Here is an 18,025-nt window from a genome sequence, read left to right on the forward strand (position 1 = left end):
GGTTCCTTTATGCCTAAAAGAGGAAAGAGACCCAAGGGCCACAGTAACTCCAACATTTATTTATGTATTTCATTTACAACATTTATATACTGCTTTTTTGTAAAAAACAAAACAAAACAAAACTCAGAGAGGTTTAATAGAAGGAATTAAAACAATGAAATTATTGGCAGAAATAGTTAGACAGGTATTTAAAAACATTCAAATAATAAAACCAACAATGAGTTAAAAACAGATTAAAAACACAATAGCTTCTACATGCCTGGGTAGGCTTGCCTAAACAAAAATGTCTTTAGCAGGTGCCAAAATGAGTACAATGAAGCCCCTGCCTAATGTCAATAGGCAGGGAGTTCCAAATCATAGATACTGCCACACTAAAGGTTCGATTTCTTACAAGAACAAGTACTATGTGGAACCCGTAACACGGAAAGCACACCTTGAACTTGGCCTGGTAGCAAATCAGCAACCAATGCAGATTTCAGAGCAGAGGTATTATGTGCTGGTAGGGTCTCATTCTTGTCAGCAATTGTGCCATAGCATTCTGCACTAACTGCAGCCCCCGGGTCAGGTTATGCTGCATGGGGATTTCTGTGACCTTGGCTGACTGCTGCCAGGATTTTTTTAGTTTTGGTTAGGAACCCTGACTGGTTGTGGGATGCTGAGTTTTCTGCCATACTCATAGGAACCTTGTTGTGGTTGGTGTGGTATTGCATTTAGGAAATCATCGCCGATTGTTTTTCTTTTTCTATTTGCATTTCATATACCTCTGACTTACTCCCTTACATCCATAGAAGCAACAACAGTGGTTCCATGTGGTCAGCTCGACCCCCTTACACCCGCTGATGATGCACCATGTTATTTGCGTGATGGTTTGTTTCTTGCCCAATAGTGGTAAAAGAGAATTCACATACTGAAAAGTGTGGCTTCAATTGCTGTTGTTTCCAATCTACTGCCTGTGAAGGTAGACCAAACCATGTGTGTTTTCTCTTTGTCAATTACTACTTGCTGGAATTGGATTGCCTATCAAAGTGAATTTATAGCAGCCCACAAGGTAGACAGAAAAGGGTAGAGAATCTTCTTACTCTTACTCATTTCTCAAACCTTTCTCTGCAGTGAAGGGTCAAGTCTGTAAAGAAGTTTGGAGCAGCCACGTTAAAAGGCAGGCAGGGCATTTCAGGCAAGGGGTTGCCAACTCTGCTCTCAGAGCTTGGAAAAGTTACTTTTTTGAACTACAACTCCCATCAGCCCAATCCAGTGGCCATGCTGGCTGGGGCTGATGGGAGTTGTAGTTCAAAAAAGTAACTTTTTCAAGCTCTGGCTCTGATATGGATATTGTTGCAGAGGATCCCTAGTCAAGCCTTACCAACAGCACAATCCTAATAATATCTACTCAGAAGTAAGTCCTGTTGAGTTCTCTGGGGCTAAGTCACTTAGTAAGTGTGTTTAGAATTGCAGCCTTTAGGGGCATCCATCTTTATCCTTGAGTGCTCCCATCTAACATCTCCACAACACTAGGCTTTCTTCCTACAGTGGTCTTCTGGTGAATGGCCTGGCCTGAGGGCATTTAAACCTTTCTTGCCAGAAGCAAGTAGGCTAGATTAATTGTTCCTTACCCAGGCTGTCTAAGCAGGTGAGAAGGAATGATCCAGTCACTTCAGCTGGATCTGGAAACACCCTCATTTAAGATTTCTATCTTAATTTCCAATTAAGACAGGTTTTTTTGTTTGAGTGGTATGCTCCATGCAACTGTGGTTGATGCTTAATGTATCATGCTTAATGGCATCACTAGGGCATGCCCCATGACATTACTAGGGCTCACCCCTGATATCTTGGGGTTTGGGATGCTTCTGACCTGGCACCCTAGACTCTAAACATTCAGAGAAGTGTTTCTTGCACTAAGAATTTCAAAGCAGACCTACCTAAGGGAGCTCAGGAGTCTGCAGGTGTGTGCTCATTATGGACTCCCATAGCCCAGTCATCATTTGCCTTGGTGGACAATCAGAGTGCTGTGTAATGAGTGTCCCACTGTTGCTCATTTGTCTCCTGAGATCCTTCAAGGAACTCAGTCTGTGTCTAGGATATTACATCTTCCCAACCCTCAAACCACAATTCATTGTTGTAAAGGAAATTCTCCTCCACCCAGTGGGATCAGCTGCAGCTTGTTTGGAAACGGTGCCATGCAGGCAGCCTGCACCTCCCAAATAGTGCTTTTGACATCCCTGAGCAATGCCCATACTACCTTGTGACTCCTGGTTCCATGCTCAGCCTGCAAAGAGAAGCTGGAGCAGACTAGCCTTTCAAGTGTGGGGAAGGTCCTTCTTAGTTTCACCCTCACCAGCACAGAAAAAAGGAGCTTTTCCATACCCAGCCAAGACATCTCCAAAAAGCCAAGTCCCATTGACAATTTTTTGCAATTAAGGGCCGTACAAAACAGTCTCCATTGACTTTTTGTGAATTCAAAACTCAGCAAAGCTTTGGACATCAAATTTGACTTTCTGAATTCCAAACACATTCAGACAGTCTTGGATTTTTTTCCTTTGCGGGATACAATGCAAGAAGAAATGAAATGCAAGAAGACAATAAGGGATGCTAAAAAAGAATTTGAGGAGCACATTGCTAAGAACATAAAAACCAACAACAAAAAATTCTATAAATACATTCAAAGCAGGAGACCATCTAGGGAGGCGATTGGACCCTTGGATGATAAGGGAGTCAAAGGCGTACTAAAGAACGATCAGGAGATTGCAGAGAAGCTAAATGAATTCTTTGCATCTGTCTTCACAGTGGAAGATATAGGGCAGATCCCTGAACCTGAACTAACATTTGCAGGAAGGGATTCTGAGGAACTGAGACAAATAGTGGTAACGAGAGAGGAAATTCTAGGCTTAATGGACAATATAAAAACTGACAAATCACCGGGCCCGGATGGCATCCACCTGAGAGTTCTCAAAGAACTCAAATGTGAAATTGCTGATCTGCCAACTAAAATATGTAACTTGTCCCTCGGGTCCTCCTCCGTGCCTGAGGACTGGAAAGTGGCAAATGTAACGCCAATATTCAAAAAGGGATCCAGAGGGGATCCCGGAAATTACAGGCCAGTTAGCTTAACTTCTGTCCCTGGAAAACTGGTAGAAAGTATTATTAAAGCTAGATTAACTAAGCACATAGAAGAACAAGCCTTGCTGAAGCAGAGCCAGCATGGCTTCTGCAAGGGAAAGTCATGTCTCAGTAACCTATTAGAATTCTTTGAGAGTGTCAACAAGCATATAGATAGAGGTGATCCAGTGGACACAGTGTACTTAGACTTTCAAAAAGCGTTTGACAAGGTACCTCACCAAAGACTTCTGAGGAAGCTTAGCAGTCATGGAATAAGAGGAGAGGTCCTCTTGTGGATAAGGAATTGGTTAAGAAGCAGAAAGCAGAGAGTAGGAATAAACGGACAGTTCTCCCAATGGAGGGCTGTAGAAAGTGGAGTCCCTCAAGGATCGGTATTGGGACCTGTATTTTTCCACTTGTTCATTAATGACCTAGAATTAGGAGTGAGCAGTGAAGTGGCCAAGTTTGCTGACGACACTAAATTGTTCAGGGTTGTTAAAACAAAAAGGGATTGTGAAGAGCTCCAAAAAGATCTCTCCAAACTGAGTGAATGGGCGGAAAAATGGCAAATGCAATTCAATATAAACAAGTGTAAAATTATGCATATTGGAGCAAAAAATCTGAATTTCACATATACGCTCATGGGGTCTGAACTGGCGGTGACCGACCAGGAGAGAGACCTCGGGGTTGTAGTGGACAGCACGATGAAAATGTCGACCCAGTGTGCGGCAGCTGTGAAAAAGGCAAATTCCATGGTAGGGATAATTAGGAAAAGTATTGAAAATAAAACAGCCGATATCATAATGCCGTATAAATCTATGGTGCGGCCGCATTTGGAATACTGTGTACAGTTCTGGTCGCCTCATCTCAAAAAGGATATTATAGAGTTGGAAAAGGTTCAGAAGAGGGCAACCAGAATGATCAAGGGGATGGAGCGACTCCCTTACGAGGAAAGGTTGCAGCATTTGGGGCTTTTTAGTTTAGAGAAAAGGCGGGTCAGAGGAGACATGATAGAAGTGTGTAAAATTATGCATGGCATTGAGAAAGTGGATAGAGAAAAGTTCTTCTCCCTCTCTCATAATACTAGAACTCGTGGACATTCAAAGAAGCTGAATGTTGGAAGATTCAGGACAGACAAAAGGAAGTACTTCTTTACTCAGGGCATAGTTAAACTATGGAATTTGCTCCCACAAGATGCAGTAATGGCCACCAGCTTGGACGGCTTTAAAAGAAGATTAGACAAATTCATGGAGGACAGGGCTATCAATGGCTACTAGCCGTGATGGCTGTGCTGTGCCACCCTAGTCAGAGGCAGCATGCTTCTGAAAACCAGTTGCCGGAAGCCTCAGGAGGTGAGAGTGTTCTTGCACTCGGGTCCTGCTTGCGGGCTTCCCCCAGGCACCTGGTTGGCCACTGTGAGAACAGGATGCTGGACTAGATGGGCCACTGGCCTGATCCAGCAGGCTCTTCTTATGTTCTTATGTTCTTATACAGTTTGAAGAACACTTAAGTCTTGTTGGGGACTTCTAAGGCAATGATGCATAGCGTAAAACTGGCAGATTAAATACATTTATACCTTCACTGTCACAGCTGCCCCTCTCCGAAAGACCCTGTATCCATTCCAACATGCATACATATTAGCAAGGCTGAAAATGCTGCAAATTAGGCTACACAGAGAAGGGCATAAATGAAGTGTGGAAATGCACTCACTGCAGTTGTGTGACACATATATAGCTTTCTCCTGAGAGCTTTTTGTTCCTCCTGTTGAGGAGAAACCAGATTTGCACAGGGCTGACTGGGACAGCTCTTGTTTTAACCGTCAACCAATTTTCCCTCTCCCCTTTCTCAGAGCATGTCCGTGCACAATGCTGACTGGCTGGCCCTTCTGTCAATCATAAAGCAACTTCTCCTACTTCTCAGAACATGGCTGTGCACAGTGCTGATTGTGTGGCCTCTGTGTCACTGAGGAAGCTACCCCTCCCACTCTGTCAGTCAATTTCAAAGCTACAAAACAGAAAAAGAAAAAAAAATTGGGGGACTTAAAAAAACCTTTAAAACTGTCAAATCTGATATCCAGGTCCAGCATTTAGAAAATAAAACCCTAAACAAAGTGACAGCTTATCTGAAGCATGGGGTGTTGGGGCACAGAAACAAAGGAAGTACCTTATACTGTCACCACTGGCTCAGTATCTAGCTCAGTATTGACTGTCATTAGCTCTCCAATGTTTGAGGTAGGAGGTCTCTCCCAGCTTACCTGGATATGCCGTTGGGGATTGAACCTGGGGCTTTCTGCATGCAAAGCAGGTGCTCTGCCACTGGGCTACAGCCTTTCCCCAACAGTCAGGTTTCACTTGTGGCTATGCAGAAGTAAAGGGAGAGAGAAGCAGTGCTTGCCCCCTTCTTCTGCAGCTTCCCTGCATCTATTCCTGCTGACAGTTACATCCCTACATATCCTTTGAACATATCTGGATATAAATAAAACTCAAAATGTCTTGCAAGAACATCAGATCAGGAGAACTGGCTTTGGCCAGTTCCTTCATTCCTTCATTCATCCCTGCAACCGCACAGTTTGTGCTCGTGTCGTTATAGGCATCCAACAGAAGCTTCACCATTCGTACATCTTGCGCCACTCATTGCTGTGTGTGGCACCCTTTTCCTGCCCTTTCTGCAATGCCTTCCATTCTTTATGGCCCAGCATATTGCTCTCCTCCTCCTCCTCCTATTTCCTTCACGCTCGGTGCCTTTCAGGCTCTTGAATCTTCATGCTGTGTCAAACACATTTGGTTCCTGCAAGGGGCTCTGCTGGAATCGGGAGAGGAGGAGAAGTCCAAGATCCCAGCTCAGCAAAAAATTGCCGGCTCTGTTTCTTTGGCACGCAATCCAGGTTCTGTTTCTGTGAATCATTGTCCATTTCCACTCCCATTGAGTGCTCCAAATGAAACTTACTAAGGATCTTCATTACTTCGAGAACAGGGAAGTAATAGTCCGACCTACCAATCAAGCTGGCTGGCAGGATGGGACTCTCCTGGGAGTCAAAAGCAGTGCAGCTCTAATTGTCAGAGGCTTTTTTAAAAACTTCCCTTTAAGGAAAGAGCCTTCTCCACTCTGTCAGGATCACTCTCATCTAACCATAAGCTCAGAACCATTCATATCTTCTCATTGTGCTAGAAGAATCAGTGTGGTGTAGTAGTTAAGAGAGTTGGACTGGGACCTGGGAGAGCAGCGTTCAAATCCCCACTCAGCCATGAACCTCACTGAGGGACATTGGGCCAGTCACTGCCTAACCTACCTCATAGGGGTTTGGTGAGGATAAAATGAGGTGGAGGTATAACTATAATAATAAATAGAGGGAAATGTAAAAGATGGGGAGGGGGATCTCCCGAGACATAAACAATTTTTGCTGAGAGTCCATCCAAAATCTCCTCATCTACATAATGCATGCCAGAAATGTAGATCCACTGAAACCCTTGATGAGACTCCAGACGGTTGGTATTTGCCGGGACCCCTAGACCACAGTGGACCCACCTCTCTAACAATTCTACCCTTTACACTTTGCGCAGAGTATCCAAGAATTCTCTTCCAAGCCAAAGGGGTGCATGGGGTGCATGGGGTGCTGTGCCTGAGGGCCCCCAAATTCCTGGAGTCAACATGAATTCACTCTATCCCCCACACACACCTCACCTGTAGCATGTGGGGACTGCCTCCTCATGGAGTCCCTGTAATCCTGCACTCACTGTGGAGTTCCAGATCTCTAGCAGACTAGCAAAATGCTTGCACTGTCAATTCACAAGATAGCATTTCCCTTGTATGTATGTATTTTTATTATTTCTATCCTGCCTTTAAAATTAGATTCTCACCACCACCACCTTGGTGGTTTCCATAGTTAGAAACATGAGAGAATCACAAAGTTGCAATTAAAATATAGCATACCTCTGATTACCAGTAGCTGGGAATCCTAAGTGGGGGAGTGCTGTTGTACTCAGGACTTGCCTGTGGGTATCCTGAAGTCAATTGATTGGCCACTGTGGGAAACAGGATGTTGACTATGATGGGCCCTTGGCCTGATCCAACAGGGCTCTTCTTTGCTCTCATGGAGTGCAGGGGACGAAAGTGGGAAGAGCATTAAGCTGCTCTGTTTTGGTCTAAACTGATGCAGATAATGGTGCTGCGATACCTTCTAGCCATTTAAGGATGTTGGGTAGTGGCCATGGTTCCCAAACGCATCCTGTCTTAAGGAATTGACCAATGTGAGAACAGGATGCTGGACTTTGGCCTGATTCAGCAGGGCCTTTCTTAGGACACATCAGCATCAACACAATATGCAGAGCCAGTAAAACACACACACATACACAGAAAGCCTTGCAAAGACATATTTTAAAATGTTTGACGGCTCGCTTAAAGGCATGAAGGAAGAGGGCTTGGTGGACTTCCCTAGGAAGGGAATTCCATAACTGTGGGGCCACCACTGAAAAACTTACCAACCAATCTTTGTTAACAGTAGGCCGCTGGTGCTGGTCTTAAGGCTCAGGTAGGTTAAAATGGACATAGTAATGATGCTGCTTTCATAGTAAAGCAAGATCTGGGAATGGTTCTTAGTGCTACGGCCATTATGCTGAGATTCACAAATTTATATTCACCACTTTTAAAAAAAATAGTTGCTAATTGGTTTTCTTTGTTCCTTTACTACAGATAAAGAGCCTTAACTCTGCTGCTCAGAGGTTGCGTCATTCATTCCCCAGGTAAGTCAGCATGCAGTGTTGTGTATGTTGCCATGTTTTGTCCTTTGATTGTGCATTCATAGATTTGAAAGGGTCATTAGAGGTCATCTAGTCCAACCCCCATCCAGCTTGATGCAGGAATCTTGTAACTCCAGCATCCCTGACAGATGGCAGTCCAGCCTCTGCTTAATATATTTCAAGCAAATGAGAGCCCACCACCTCCTGAGGCAGAGTCTGTTCCATTGTCAAAACATCTCTTTCCTTTAGGAAGTTTCTCCTAATGTTTAGCCAAGAGCAACTTCCATCCACTGGTTATAGTCCTGCCCTCTGGCACGACAGAGAACAAAGTCCACTCTGTGATGCACTGTCACTCTACTCCACAATGGCAGCTGAGTGTACAAAGAACTCTACGTCATAGAATCATGGGTGAGGCAATATGAAAGTCCTGCCTGTGGAGCTTGGTCTGTGATGGACCATTCACATACACAAGTCACCAGTCTGTGCTTCAGGCAGCTTGTGGCAAAGCAGGCCTGCATGTGCAAACCAGCCTTTACTTCTTGGAAAACCCAGGAGTGGTATCCACTGGGAACTTCCTCTGTGCAAACCACATTGGAACGAAGGGACAGTGTTCAAGAGTGCACATCCCCTGCCATCTTGTGTGACTCCTGTCCATCCCAACAGGAGCTTGAGCAGTGCTACTTTTTCAGACTTCCTTCAAAACAATATATACAATTCTGCATGGTGTGAAGAAAGAGGACAGAGAGAACGTTTTCTCCCTGCCACATAATAATACAAGAACCGAATGCAGCCATCCAGTGAGGCTGAACGGTGAGAGATTCAGGACAGACAAAAGGACAGACTTCTTCACATAGCACATAGTTTTATTATTATTATTATTATTATTATTATTATTATTTGATTTATATCCCGCCCTTCTTCCCAGCAGGAGCCCAGGGCGGCAAACAAAAGCACTAAAAACATTAAAACATCATAAAAACAAACTTTAATACACATTAAAACAAAACATCTTCAAAAATGTTACTTAAAAAAAGGTATGAAAACATCTAAGATTAAAAACATTTTAAAAAAGAAAGTTTAAGAACATATTAAAAAGCAATTCCAACACAGATGCAGACTGGGATAGGTCTCAACTTAAAAGGCTTGTTATTATTATTATTAATTACGTTTGTATACCGTCCCATAGCCGAAGCTCTCTGAGTGGTTTACAACTGTTGAACTATGGAATGTACCTCCACATCATGTAGTGATGGATGATTGTCAACTTGGATGGCTTTAAAAGGGGATTAGAAAATAAATCATGGAGGGTAAGGCTATTGATGGCTACTAGCCACAATGGCTGCTTATTACCTCCAATATCTGAGTCAGTATGTCTCTGAATACAGTAGGGCCCCGCTTTCCAGTGGCCCGCTTTTCGGCGTTCCGCTAATACGGCAGCTTTCAATTAGAGTAATTAGAGTAAGGCCCCACTCATACGGTGCTTGTTCCGCTTTTACGGTGTTTTTCGGGCGTCGGGCACTATTTTATTGACGGAGTTCCACTTTTCGGCGGGTTTCGCTTTTCGGTTGGGGTCTGGAATGTAACCTGCCGTATGAGTGGGGGTCCTACTGTACCAATTGTGGATCACACGTGAGGAGAGCACTGTTGTGCTCAGGTCCTGCTTATGGGGGCTTCTTGTTGGGGCATCTGGTTGACCACTGTGAGAACAGGATGCTGGAATTAGATGGGCTTTTGGCCTGATCCAGCTACAGGGCTTTTCTTATCTTTCTAGGTTGGGTTTTTAGTGAGAAGATAGCAAGGACTTCCGGAGGTGAGGTTGACTAAAAGGGAGCTTAAAAGCACTTGACGGACATGCCACTGATGGAGCAGAAAGTCTAACTCTTAATGAGCAAACTGCATGCGCAGCATTACCGACTTGAGGAAAAGCCGGGAGGGGGGTTCATTTCATGGAGGAGGGGGGGTTGTCTCTTCTCTTTGGAGGAATGCCCTTCACCTGCACAGAGGTTTTCTCATGTCCCACTGAGAGTGGGCTCGTTGCCACTTTATACTTTGGAGGATCATTAGCAGAAATCATTAGCTATAATACAACCTCCCCCATAAATCTCACCCCCTCCGCCTGCACCTGGACTGCTTGTCCATGCCTAATTTCCATCTCCCTAATTTTATGCTTTGTCCCTCATTTGATGAGAGTCCCTTCCATTAATTGTGTAGTAAGTGCTTCCAGCGAAAAGGCTGCGGGACTGACCCCACCTTGGAAAGACACTGGTTTGGTCTTTCCCCCCCATTCCCCTCCCACCACTGAAGGATGGAAGTTCTGCTGAAATATAATCATTTCCCCTTCAAAAGGGAATCACTCCAAAACTTAAAGGCAAAGCAGCACTTGTGCGGTGTTAGGGGAGCTGCAGGGGCAGTAGGTGCTAGGATAGGATTGGGGGAGAAATTTATCTTCATATTTTAATGCAAATATTCCAAATTCATACTTCCTGAACACAAGCATAAACATAGCAATCTTTCACAATTCACATTTTTACAAATTTTGTGATGCTCTTCTATAACAACAACAAAACATACAAAAATGTATATATGCATGTATATGTATACACAAAAATGTGCATGTTAATGAAAATAACATACAACAATTATTTATTATTTAACATACAAAATACATTATATTAGGGAACATTGGTTGCAAAAAAAATGCTTATATACGGCAAAAATGCATAAAAATGCATATATTATGAGAAATGCATGTGAAAATATGCGCTGTTTTGTATGCTTTAAACAAAACAATTCTATCCCATTCTTCTATCTAAAAGCAGATCAGCTAGCAAAGTGACAACATCAGTAAGTGCAAGAAAAAAAACAGAAAGCTTTGTTATTCCAAGTCAGATATAGGTCCATCTAGCTCAGAATAGTCTATACCAAGCCAGCGCTGTGGGGGAGGGGGAAGAGATCTGTGGCCCTCCAGATGTTGTTGGACTACAGCTCCCATTGGCCATGATGGCTGGGGCCAATGTAATGGGGGTTGGAGTCCAACAATATCTCGAAGGCCACAGTCCCAATCCCTGGTCGATACACAGGCTGCGTCTTTCCTAGCCTTACCTGAAGATGTCAGGGATTGAACCTTCAACCTGGGACCTTTTGCATGCAACAGATGTGCTCTCAGAATTTGGGCAAGCTTATATGGGAGGAGATAGTACTTAAGATAGCCTAGTCCCAGACCCTCTTGAACTTTAAAGGTCAAAACTAGCCCCAAAACAGCCTGGAAATAAGCCGGTAGCCAATGATGGCGGCTTAGAACAGGAGAAACTTGATCTGGTAGGCCTAGATGGTAACCTGTTGGCTGTGCTTTAAACCAGTTGGTTTCCAAAAGCAGCCTCACATTACAGTCATCTAACCCCAAGGTGACTTGGGCACAAATGACCAAGGCTGGGTCTGATTGGGAGTTGATGCAAGTTGCATATGGAATGTGCACTAATTCTTGAACAGCCAGACATGCTCTTTAGAAGCAGCATGAAGAAGGAACTGTGTGCCCATGGCCAGGTCAATAGGCTTATGCACCACCTCCTGCCATTCCAGGGGGTGGGGAGGTGGAAAGAAGGGCATAGTCCAAACAGGGAGCGCAGGACCCAAGGAACCAGAAAGTGACAAAAGGGTGAGTTGAGAGCTGAAAGGCCACAGGCAGGAGCGAATTCAGAGTCCTGAATGTGGGGAGGTGAGGTCTGAGGGCGCCATATCAGGTGGTGGAGCCAGAAGCAGTGTGACAGGCAGGGGTCCTCATGATCCAAGGCTGCAGCTGGTAGGAGAAGGGAGCAGGAGTGAAAGCAGGATCCTCTCACTCAAGCCAGCTTGCTCAGACTGAGGAGTAAGCTCTGAAGCCAGGGATTCATAGGGCTCTGTAGGATGGGATTGGCCTGCTGGGATCAGCTGATGGAATGCTCAGGCACGCTGGGGGTGGCAACCTAGACATGACCCTTCAGCTACGAATATAGCCTGCCAGGCTTGCTGAGAAACCAGGGTGCCCGTGGTGCAGGAGGTATGGCACCGGAGTGTCGGTGCCGGAAGCCCTGATTTGAGGCCATCCCCTCCAGCATCTTATGCTGGAAGATGTGGCAATTTCACATGTTGGCCCATTAATCAGCATGCCGTCTGAGTGGAAAATGTACATGTTGATCGGCCGGGCAGTGTTTGAAATACCTAGGTTATGCTGTCATGTTGGACATATTCCCCAACATTGTTTGGAGACTCTGCATACCGACCAGAAAATGTGCAAAATCCTCCTTTTGCTCGTTCAGCCACCTCTCCCTTGATGTCCCATTTATGTGCACGGTAGCTGGTGTTCATGTGCATTCCCTCTTGAATTCATATTAATCACAACTCTCTTATGTCTGTGTGTGCATGATGGGGGCAGCGAATTTTTTTGTCAGTTCACGTCTTCAGTACTTTCCTGCTGTGTGACTGGTTTTCCTCACCAGAATGTCAGGAGTGGCAGCAGCTGCAAAGAGCCAGCAGCTGAGGCTTCAGAAGAGGGGGAAAGGACTCTTCGTTTTTCACCCTGCAGTTGGCAGTTGCTGATTGTCTGATTCCCACAAAGTCTGCAGCTTGCTTCTCCAAAGACAGCAACAGGCGGCTTGGCCGAAGAACCGTGCGCGTGCCAACTTTCATCTTCTTCTCTTTGCCCTCCCCCCACCCTTCTCTTCGTGGGTCCCCTTTTGGGGACATCTTAGGGCTTTCACCAGATGCTCACAGAAATCAAATAATGACATGAGACCATTTATTTAGTTAGGTATTGTTATGATTTTTTTTACCTTCCCTTTTAATTGCAAATGAGAGCCAGTGTGGCATAGTGGTTAAGGTGTTGGACTATGACCTGGAAAACCAGGGTTCGAATCCCCACACAGCCATGAAACTCACTGGGTGACCTTGGGCCAGTCTCTGCCTCTCAGCCTCAGAGGAAGGCAATGGTAAACCACCTCTGAATACCGTTTACCATGAAAACCCTGTTCATAGGGTCACCATAAGTCAGAATCGACTTGAAGGCAGTCCATTTCCATTTTTTTTAATTGCAAGATTAAAAATAAACAACATAAATAGAAAATTTTATTCATTCATTAAAGTTCTGTCCTGCTCCTCCCCCCAAAGGAGCCTAGGGCAGCAAACAACAAGCAATAAACATCTTGCAAATACCTTTAAAACATCTTCAAAATAATTCCAATACGGATGTAGACTGGGAAAGATCTCGACTTAAAAGGCTTGTTAGACAAGGATGGTCTTCAGTAGGCACAGAGAAGGCAACAGAGTGGGTGCCTGCCCAATATTTAACAAGAGGAAGTTCCAAAGGGTAAATCCCATTCCTATATTGTGTGGAACACATCTTTTTTGATGAGATGGTGTCTGCAGGAAGCCCTCACCTGCAGAGTGCAGCCATCAGTTGGGTATATAAGGGGTGAGAAATCTTTCAGGTATCCACATTTTACATCCACATAGCTAAAAGCAGTTATTCTAAAACAAGCAAGCAAAGCGCAGTCAATGTAAGTTTAAAAAGCGTTGGAGCATAAGAAGGTATTTGTCTGGCACCGAAATGGAATGATGGGGTTGCCAGGCGAACTGCTTTGAGGAGAGAATTCTGCAATCAAGATGCCTCCGCCACTGAGAAGGCCCTCAGTCACTCTGTACCAGTTCACAAAACACACAGAGGCAAATATAACCATCTTCTAGCCGTCTTCTGAACAAGGATGCAAACGGAGAAGCTCACTGGCTACTTCACGCATGCCGCTGCATGCAACGTGTAAATCCACCAAGTTCACCAGCCCTTGTCTACATGCAACATATCAAATGCACAGGTGGGACAAGCCAGTTTCTCCCTTGCCCCAAAAAGTCAATTCCACAAGTCAGGCCAGATCAGGCCAGATCTCCCTCCAATGTCGTAAGCAGAAGGTCCCACTGGATCAGGCCAAAGGCCCATCAGAGGCCAGTATCCTGTTTTCACAGTGGCCAGCCAGATGACTATGGGAAACCTGCAAGCAGGACCTGATCACAACAGCACTCTCCTCTCCTGCAGTTTCCAGCAACTGATATTCAGAAGCCTCCGACAGTGAAGGAGGAACATACTGTCGGAGGCACTTTGCTCTGAATACAAGTTGCTGGGAATCACAAGCGGGGAGAATGCTCTTGTGCTCAGTTTCTGCTTGTAGACGTCACAGTGAGGCATCTGGTTGGCCACTGGACTATGACCCTTTGGCCTGATCCAGCTGCCAGGTTCTTCGTATATCCTTAGGAGGGCATTTGCTGCTCTGTCTCAGGCAGCAAAAATGTCATTAGCTGGCCCCGACTCTTCTTGTTTCTGAGCTGCTTTCTTCTCAAGCCTGTCTTGACCAAACATGCCACAGTTTGGTGGCAGAGCCCCTGCTTTGCATGCAGAAGGTCCCAGGTTTCATCTCTGCCATCTCCAGCTAAATGGATCAGGTAGTAGGTGATGGGGAAGACCCTGGAAAGCCAATGCCAGTCAGAGCAGACAACAGTGAGCTAGATAGGCAAGGGATCTCACATCAGGCAATATCACAGGTTCTACTTTGGCACTAATGAGGTCTACTGGTGTACGGGCGGGCGGGTATTGAACTCACCGGTTGGAAAAGTTACGTTTTGGAACTACAACTCCCATCAGCCCAATCCAGTGGCCATGCTGGCTGGAGCTCATGGGAGCTGTAGTTCAAAAAAAGTAACTTTTCCAAGCTCTGCAAACTCTGGGTTCAATGCAGGATTATATACAAATTTCTGTGCTTGCGTGGAATCACAGATCTCCCATTTCAGTGGAGTTGGCTAGGTAATGATAGGGTTACAACACCAGAATGTAGAGCTCCTTTTCCTCTCAGTAACACTGAGGTTTGGGCAACGACTGAAAGGCAGGAGTAGTGGCAGCGCTGGGCCAAGACTTTTTACTTCCTGGAGCAAAGGAAAAGATGGCACCCCCCCCCAAATTCCATTGCCCACTGCACCTGAGTGCAATGAGCTAGCTAAGAGGACTCAGGGGGAACAGAGGTGGCATTTGCTTCACTCTGCCTTATAGTAGGACCAACTCTGAGTAGTGCGGGGCGGGGGAGCAGACAGCAAGATGGAGATGAAGGAATCTCAAGCAGTACACCGCATGCAAAAAGTAAAACTGGCGGCCAGAAATTGAAAGGGCAGAATTAGCAGAATCCTGTGCAGGGTATATCCATGCACCAGGCCATGTCAGAGTGAAAGTGTCACTTTTGTTTGTTATCTGGGTGAGAATAAAAAACACTCGGCTGACGTGGTCCAAGTGTGATCATGTACGTAGGCAATTTATTAGAAGAGATACCTCTGTGTGAGTTTATTTACATTATTAATATTTCTCTGCATATAGCTGGAAAGGGGGAGAGGGAGAGAGGGGGGACGAAGGGAAAAATGTTATTTGGACCTGTTTGAAGGTCAGGTCTCCCCAAGGTTATCTGCTTCCCCCCCACCCCTTGAATCTGTAAAGTAATGGTATTCACACTCAGTACTTGAGAAGTGTTTCTTTTTATAGCCCTTCCAGATGACAAATAATCCCTCTTTTTGAAGTCCTTTTTAAGGCATTGTTCCCTGGGTGCAGAGAGCACTTTGCAACTGGCTTTTCCTGGAAAGGGCAAAATTCCAGCTCCTTTTTACTCTCAGAGAGAGAGAGAGAGAGACCTTCTGCCCTCTTAAAGGCTGGCACACACCCTTTCCACAGCTGCCGCCTGTGAAATTAGGGGAGGGCTACTGAAGCAGGAGACTCCTCCCCTGCTCCCACCCCCTACTCCCCAGCCACAGATGCAGTGGCTCTGAGGTTGGCATTAAGGGCAGCAGAGGGGGAGGCCAAACACATCTAATCCACGGGGCAGTTCTTCTGGGCAGCCCTCACTGAAACGAAAAGGAGGTATTCCAGCTGCTCACTGTCCATGAGATTGTGGATAATGTGGACACACTTTGGCTTGTGTTACAGCAGCCGCCCTGACTGCTGATATGTCCCTGGCCTAATTCAAGGTGCTGGTGTTGGCTTTTAAGCCTTTTGTGGCCTGGGCAGAGCTTGGGAGGTTAAAAAAGCACAAGTTCACATTCAGCGTGTCCAAAAAAGAACTAATTCAAATCCAAGTTGTCCGTCCCTTCCCTTTACAAATCAAACTAGTTCATGTTCACAGTTCAGTTCAAGTTCATCCACAATGATCCTCAGAAAGCTTCCCCCCCCCGAGCATTCAGAATATTAACAGCTGCTTTGCTGTATAAAATATACTTAAGAAGGCAAAGAAAACATCAAAACACACACAAGCACAGTGGAACATTAATGGTTTAATTTATTTCCCCAACTATTATGATATTTAATCTTAAATGCCCAAAGAGTCTAAAGCATAAAAAATCCCACATGCAAGAAAATGAACTTGAACTAGAAACTGTGGAAAGTTGCACCCCAAAAATAAACAATTCATATTCAAGTCACCCAGAAATTATGGGAACAACTTTCAGGTGTAGTTCAGAGATTTTTGAACAAATTCAGTGAACTTCATTGGTCCAACCAAGTTCATTCCAAGCACTGGGGTTTGGGGGACCCACATATCTTAGCAACACAGAAAGCTGCCTTATACCCAGTTGGACCTCCTAAGAAAGAAGGTCAATTTCCATCAGAACCTTGAATTATTATTTTTAAAAATCCCCTGACATGGTATTTGTATTCCATCAGCATGGGAGAAGGAGCTGCTGCAGACTAGGCCTTTACTGCTCTTGCCCTGAGGATCTGGGGCAATGTTCTCCCTGAAGTGCAAAGTTCTACCTCTTTATTTCCTTTTGGAGAGAGCTGCAAAGTGCATCTTTCTTTTTTTCAACAGGTCTTTGCTTTATCAGGCTCTGGACTAGATGTTCTTGACAGGTCATCAGTGGACACTCTTTTCGTTTTTGTTTTTGTTTTGGTAATTGTTTTTATGACATGCCTGCGATTTAACTGTCAGTTTGTTTCATCAGAGCTTGGAGAAGGTGGCATGGAAAGGCCTTGAATTAAAATAATAATCATCCACATGGGCAATCAGTACAGGGTTGCTTCTGCAACGTGGTAACATCAGTGTACCACCAACCTCCAGGGTGGAACTACTGGAATGCACTTTGACAGGGCAACAGCAATCCCTGAAGATGGTTCAGAAGCTGCAACTGATGCAGAATGGAGATCCCCACCTTTTGACCCCGAGATTTATGTAGGATTGTAGCAGTATACTTATTCTTCCTCAACTACACAGAGTACCGTGCTAGTGTACTTCCAGGCCCAATTCATTATGTTGGCGAGCCGCACTGTAAATAGGCTGGATTCCATGTACTGTCATGTGTCCCTTATCCTAGACACATCTCCCAAATCCCTGAAATCCCTTGGAGTGGCTTTGCTCCGGATGCGGTCCTTAGGGAAGTTAGGTCTATGGGCACTTAAGACTTCTTCAGTGGTGACACCACAACTGTGGAATAGTCCTCCCCAGGGAAATGTGCCTGCTGACCTTTTTGTCACGCTTTAATGGCCAGTTCACAACCTTTATATTCTGCCAGGCTTGTAATTATTCATGTTGGTCTGATGGTCAGGAAAAGGGTCCTTAGCAGCTTTGCCTATTTTACTGGGTTTTGTTACAGAGTGGAAGGAGAAGAAGATGACTATGTTAGACCTCCACTGTTGGAGGCAGTATGTGTCTGTATACCAGCTGCTGGGAATCATGAGTGAGGAGAGCATAGTTGCAATCATATCCTGCCTGGGGACGTTCTGCAGACATTATTTTGTATTTTGGTCGTTGTTTGGTTCTTTTATTGTTTGTTTGTTTTTGTTTCTTGATTTATTGTATTTATTGTATTTATACACTGTGCTTGTTTTATCTTTTGTACACCGCCCAGAGAGCCTTCGGGCTTAGGGCGGTATATAAATTAAATAAAATAAATAAATAAATAAAATCTGATTGGCCACTGAGAGAACAGGATGCTGGACTGGTTGGGCCTTTGGCCTGATCCAGCTTCAGGGCTCTTTTTATGTTCTTATGTCAATACATTTTTGTTTATTGATATTTTAATCGGTGTGCTGCCCAGTGCTTTATAAAGGAAGGTGGTTAAGAGATCTTATAAACGCTAAATAACATATTTAAGGGATTACCATCAGTGTGCTTCTTTATTCCTTTAGTGTTGTGCTTGTGTATGTG

The 18,025-nt window shown here is 44.8% G+C and overlaps 1 protein-coding gene and 1 long non-coding RNA gene across 3 annotated transcripts in view; one reads left to right on the plus strand and one right to left on the minus strand.

The window, feature by feature from the left end:
* LOC133372929 (uncharacterized) overlaps positions 1 to 5,444 on the minus strand; it is a 32,646-nt gene extending 27,202 nt beyond the window's left edge. For both annotated transcript variants that reach the window (XR_009759584.1, XR_009759583.1), the window contains exon 1: positions 5,348 to 5,444. This is a non-coding gene — a long non-coding RNA (uncharacterized LOC133372929). The remainder of the gene's footprint in view (positions 1 to 5,347) is intronic.
* The window catches only part of CASZ1 (castor zinc finger 1), a 416,252-nt gene that overhangs the window by 45,612 nt on the left and 352,615 nt on the right, over positions 1 to 18,025 (plus strand). The window contains exon 3 of the mRNA XM_061602125.1: positions 7,783 to 7,832. The gene's annotated coding sequence lies outside the window, so the exon portion shown is untranslated. The remainder of the gene's footprint in view (positions 1 to 7,782; positions 7,833 to 18,025) is intronic.

The sequence above is a fragment of the Rhineura floridana genome, chromosome 18 (genome assembly GCF_030035675.1).
Source record: "Rhineura floridana isolate rRhiFlo1 chromosome 18, rRhiFlo1.hap2, whole genome shotgun sequence".
Classification (NCBI taxonomy): domain Eukaryota; kingdom Metazoa; phylum Chordata; class Lepidosauria; order Squamata; family Rhineuridae; genus Rhineura; species Rhineura floridana.